A 6,348-nucleotide genomic window follows, 5' to 3' on the forward strand; every position below is an offset into this window, starting at 1 on the left:
AGGGATGTTGTTCAAGTGCTTAAGCATTTGCCTTGGGCTTAATCCTCAGCCTTAAATGACCCTCCTTCCAATCCCAAGGGAGTGGCCCCACAACTATCAAATTAATTAATGATAGTTGGTCCACTTTGCCTCAAACCTCTCTAGTAAAGATCTGCAGTTTTTGTTTATTTGTGCTCTATAAATTGGACCTCCACTATCCAATGGGCCATATAGCCTGTGCAATAACATTTCTTTAGATTGAAGTTTCTCTAACGTTATATAAATCACTATATATCATCAACAGCGGCCAAAGTGACCAATGCAACAAATCCTATCAACAGCCAGTGCCTAATGAAGACAACGTTGGTGCTAAAGAAGAAAACAGCTGCCATCTCTTTCTTACAAAAGCTTCGAAGAATGTCTTTGGTGTTCTGACAAAGGAGTCAAATTAGTTCAAGGACAAGTCGGTGTAGGCTAAATACAGACTGGCCCTTGACTTAATCTCCTTCTCTGCCCCTTGACCTCTAAATCCTCAGAATTGTCAAAACACATTTTGAGAAGAATTCAGAGCAGAGTATTATCAGCAGGAACTGTCTGGCTATGCTCCCTGTGTGCAGAATTCAAGCCAATAGCCTCTTCAATTGTCATCAACCCCAAGCCATCGGATAGGGAGGCTCTCCTCAGCCCCTGGCAGAGGTGAAATTATTGTGATTCTTCCCAGATTTTTCAAGGAGTGAATTAACATTTATTCATGCAGCCTCTAAGGACTATGGAATGGAGATAAATGATGGTAAGATCCAATCCCCCAGTATTGAATGTGTGTCCATTAGATACCAGCTACCCTGCTAATGTCAGGAATACAACTCACGAGGCACGTAACAAGAGCTTCTGTTGGACTCAGAGTCTAATGGTGTCTATAAGTAAGCAACACCAAATAAAAGCAGATGGTGACTGCCTTGATTCCTTCAGGCTACTGTAACAAATAGCACAGCCTGGAGGATCTCCAAACCATTACAGTCCTGGAGAGTGCAAGTTCAGAACCTTCTGCTGAGTGTCTACTCACAAGCAGAAGTACTTGTCCACTATGCCCTCACATGGGGAAGAGGAATATCTCTGAAGTTCTCTCTCTCACACACACACATACACACCCTCACACACACATACACAAAATTAAAGATGGGTGTCTTGGTGGGGGTAGCTCCCAGGCTCCAGTCTCTGAGGAATGCAGAACCTACCACTGGGCCAGCGGCCACAACTAGGAATGCACAAAACACACTTCTCAGCCACCCTGTCTTCAAATCCATCCACATTCAACTTGGTTAAGCTCCACACCTTAGAGATGCAGGACTTCTAGCAGCTGAGGAACTTGAACTTGGTTTTTGATAGAGCTGGGGAGTCTTATGTGGCGCCTTTCTGCAGCTGGGTATGGATGGATATGATGAGTTGCCCAAGGTGGATCCTTGTCACTGAGTCCTGGAGCTTTGCCAAAGCACCTTCCACACCTATCTGAAGCCTCAGAAAGGGGATGACAGGAGTGCAGGTCTGAATATCCACCAGGAAGGTCTCTGGAATCTCATTGATAAGGCATTAAACTTCATTCCCCCTTGAGGGCCAGCACTCCAGAGGCTCAGTTTATAATAACCTCCCACCAGGCATCAGGATTTCAACAAAGGTATTGGAGACATGGTTTAGAATGGGAGGATGGGAGGAGGTCACTGTGATCGAGATCACAAGATCACGAAGGCCAGAGAAATAGTACAGGGGTTAAGGAGCTTGTTTCCCTTGCAACCCACCACTCCCATCAACTTGTTTTCAAGAGGTAAGTCTGAGAACCCATAAGTGACATCCAGATTTCAAATATGATGTCCTGGAAGATCTGAGCTAGAAAGCCTGCAAACATAGATGACAGTGAACATGACCATCTGGGACCAAGGCCCTCCAGCAAGCAGTCAGGTAGCAGAGTCATTATGTCAACAGTGAGATGCAATATAGCCACTGAGTGCAAATCTTTTTTTTTTTATTTGAGTGCAAATCTTGGGTGTCCTAAAGCAGCCAACCAGGTTAGTGTCGCTCTCCTAGACTTTACAGGAATCTGGTGGGAAGATATGCAATGAAAAGTAAATAAGTTCTGGGAGAAGAGTTTAGAAAAATAAAAACCAGCCCCAATGGAATCATTTATATAAGCTCTTCAGTTAGGCTTAATATCTAACCTGAAATGCAATTTTGATCTCTCCCCAGAATGGAATTCCTTCCTTCCTTCCTTCCTTCCTTCCTTCCTTCCTTCCTTCCTTCCTTCCTTCCTTCCTTCCTTCCTTCCTTCCTTCCTTCCTCCCTCCCTCCCTCCCTCCCTCCCTCCCTCCCTCCCTCCCTTCCTTCCTTCCTTCCTTCCTTCCTTCCTTCCTTCCTTCCTTCCTTCCTTCCTTCCTTCCTTCCTTCCTCCCTCCCTCCCTCCCTCCCTTCATCCCTCCCTCCCTCCCTCCCTCCCTCCCTCCCTCCCTCCCTTCCTTCCTTCCTTCCTTCCTTCCTTCCTTCCTTCCTTCCTTCCTTCCTTCCTTCCTTCCTTCATGTTTGGGCCATGCTGGAGGTATTCAGGAGTTACTCCTGACTCCACTTTCAGGGATTACTTCTGGCTGTGCCCTGGGACCATATGGGAAGCCAAAAATCCAACCTGGATTGGCCACATGCCAGGTAAATGCCTTATCCACTGTACTATCTCTCAGCACAAACCTGGAATTTCAAACCAATCAATCTAGAATTCCCAGCTCACCTCTAGGGAGGTAATCTGCAGAATAATTCCCACCCCATGCCTTCCTCTAAGGGAAGGTGACTTTGTCTAAAATAATCTTCCCCAGTCCTCCACCCCAAAATCTAAGCCAATGCCTCACATATGCCTGAAATAATCTTTCTTTACTTTTGGTGATTAGCTTTGGCTACTCACTTTCTGATCAAAACAACCTTCTGTTTTGTACAACTCTATAGTACCTTTCTACTTGATAGATGGGATGATACCTGGTTTATAAATCACTGAATAAAATCAATTAGATCCTCAACAAAATCATCTAACATAAATAAATTAGATCCTCAAATTTATTTGAGTTAATTTTGTTGTAGTTGTTGCATTGAGTCACATCTGGCTCTACTCTGAGTTTACTCCTGGTTCTGCTCAGGGATCAGTTCTGGAAGCATGCAGGGTAATTTTTTTTTAAAAGAAGGATGTACTGGGTTCTATGGAAATATTAAATGTGTAAATAATCTAGCCTTAGAAAGTCCAGGAGGACTTCCTTAAGGAGGTGATGGCTATACTCCAAATGACTAGAAGAAAAGTGGTATGAACGGTAAGTAGTTCCAGAGGAGATACCACTCAGGGCAGAAGGATCAATATGTGGAAATCTCAAAAGGCAAGGGAAATGTGGTCCTTAGGGGAAAGGTAAGACATTTTGCATGTCTGGAGAATAGAGGATGAGAGAGCAGAAGCAGAAAGGTGAGGAAGGTTGACAAACAAGCCAGATCATAAAGGGGGGTCTTGTTTGCCAATCTATGGAATTTAAATTTTATCTTGAGGTCTTTTAGAGAGATTGTCTAGTTGAGTCAGAGCAGTGAAGGTATCTTATTCCTGCTAGATTGGTTTGGCTACTAAGCGGAGAACACGTAGTTCTTGGGGACAGTCTTCTTAGGAGACCTTTGTCCTGATGAGAGATGCAGAGCCCTAAGTAGGGCAGCACCTGCAGAGGGAGCTACGAGCATGAAGGGCTGATTCACTCCAGAGTAGCTGATTGAGCTGATGAGATGATGAAGGTCCTGGGGCACATCAGAACTGCTGATTGATCAGATGAATCCATGAATGTGGAAGGAATGTTGGGGATTAAGAGGCCCGATGTTCAGGTCTCCCGCCAGAGATAGATATAGGTTAAAGAGAGGCCAAAGCAGTAGTCTATTGATAAAACTAAACTAGAGAGAAAAAAACTATAATCCATGGCCTCTCAATTGTTTGTTTGGTTTTGATTTTTGGATCTTACCCAGTGGTACTCAGGACTTCCTCCTACTTCTGCGCTCAGGGATCACTCCTGCCAGAGCTAGAGGGACCATATGTGAATCTGGGGATCAAACCTGGGTCGACCACATGCAAGGCAAGTGCCCTACCCGCTGTACTATCACTCTAGCCCCACTTCTATAGACCCGGCCACAGCTCCTGTAACTACTCCTTTTCTCTCCCACACAGAGCCCCAGGGTGCTATGCAATCCCTTGAAAAATCTTCTCAATACTTATAATGAATAAGCCCGTCTAAGTGGAAAAATTGCTATTTTGAATATGCATTTAATACACAACTTATCAAGCATCATAGCTTTTTGCCTAACATGCTGAGGACATTTATATTAGCCTACAATTGCACAAAATCATCTAACATAAAGCTTATTTTCTAACGGAGTGTTGAATATCTCATGTAACTTATTAGCTACTGAACTGAAAGGGAAGAGCAGAATGCTGTAGCTCAAAAGTTGAAATACCTTTTCTACAGAATTCTTATCACTTTCACACTCTTCCAAAGACTAATACATCCTAAGCTGAATCATGGAAATCAGCGACTACCTGTAGTTTCCCTTCACCCTCACATCTGTAAGCAATCTCCTTTGTTGTCATTTTGTTTTGTTTTGTTTTGTTTCATTTGGGGTCCACACCCAGCACTATTCAGGGATTACTCCAGGCTCTGCACTCTGGAATTACTTCTGATAGTGCTTGGAAGACCATTCGTGATGCCAGGAATTGAACCTCAGTTGGCTGTGTACAAGACCTTTATTGAGACCTCTTTGAGTGATCCTGAGTGATTTGAACATGCCAACTGAATCCTGCTGGAACTTTCCTATCCCCCCCACTCCCTGCCCCCCCCAAAGAAAGCCAGAGTAAAGAGACATATGCAAAGGAGGGGTGTGTCTTCCTGAGCACTGTGGCTTGAGAAGTTTGTTTCTTAGGAAAAATAACGGACCTATTGAGATTTTTTTTTCCTTTTTCACAGCAGAACAATGCTCATTTAAAAACAAAATTTTAAAAAACTCACTCAAATCCCAACCTTCTAGAGACAAATGCTATTAATGTTTTTGCTGTATATCCTTCTGTGCATTTCTTTTTGCTTGATTCTTTTTTAGTATGGTTGGAGCCACAACCAGTGAGGTGATGCTCAGGGGACACTCCGGGCTTTGCATTCAGGAATTGCTCCTGGCAGTGCTTGGGGAACGATATTGGGTGCCAGAGATCAGACACAGGTCAGCAGTGTGTAAGGCAAGCACCTTACAAAGTTATACTATCTCTTCAGCCACCTCTACACATTTCTTACTGAGACTAGATGTAAAGTAGTAGTTGGTCATTTTATCACGGGATGGAAGTCTTGGATTTTTCTTCCCATGAGACTTAGATGACCACTTTGAAAATGGTGGCAGGGCAGTCTCCTAATTGCTTCCAAAGCTGTGGGCTGCACATAAGCTAGGACCACTGCAGAATATTCTGGCATCTCCTTGCTGGTACATGTTAGATTTTCAACAACAGGTGGAAAGGATCACACAGTGCACCACCACTTATAAATGATTCAAACTGGACAGGGAGCTGCATATGATTCCCTTTTTGATATTATTTTCCAGTTCTTTTTATTTGTTTGGCTTTATGACTGCACTTGGTGATACCCAGAGCTTACTCCTGGCTCTGTACTCAGGATCGCTTGAGAATGCTAGGGATAGAACCTGAGGCAACCACATGCAAGGCAGGCACCCTACCCTCTGTACTATCTCTCCAGCACCCTCTCCCGATTTCTGCAATTCTTTATTATGAAACTCTGAACTGAAAATTCAGGTACAACGGACTCAAAAGGGCTTCTGCCTCCATATAAACAAGTCATTGAGAATCAGTGGCAGTAAATATGAGAGCCTCCCTTGAATAGCTAGGATGACTCACTTCTGTTTGTTTGGAGATTTCTGTTGTTTTGGGGAAACACACGGCAGTGGTGCACAGGGATTACTCCCGGCGGGCTCAGGGAACAGACAGGTGCTGGGCATCGGCTGCATGCAAGGCAAACGCCCTATGCATTCTGGCCCTATTCCTGGATAAATTAAATTCAAGATTCTCTGGGAGCAGGAGCTGACGCTCAGAGGAGGTCTTGTAACATCACTTTAACTTTAACACCTGTTCTTGACACCCTCCAGCCCCCTTCCACCTTCCCCTCCACCACCACCACCGACATAGCTCGATCCTAAAAATCGTGGGCATCTGGAGCTATGTCTCCTAGTCAGCAGCTGCAGCCACATCCCGCCCATCTCGAGCCAAGATGGGTTACTCCACAGATTAAAAAAAAAAAAATGCAGAACGACTGGGATATCAAGAGG

The sequence above is a fragment of the Sorex araneus genome, chromosome 3 (genome assembly GCF_027595985.1).
Source record: "Sorex araneus isolate mSorAra2 chromosome 3, mSorAra2.pri, whole genome shotgun sequence".
Lineage (NCBI taxonomy): Eukaryota > Metazoa > Chordata > Mammalia > Eulipotyphla > Soricidae > Sorex > Sorex araneus.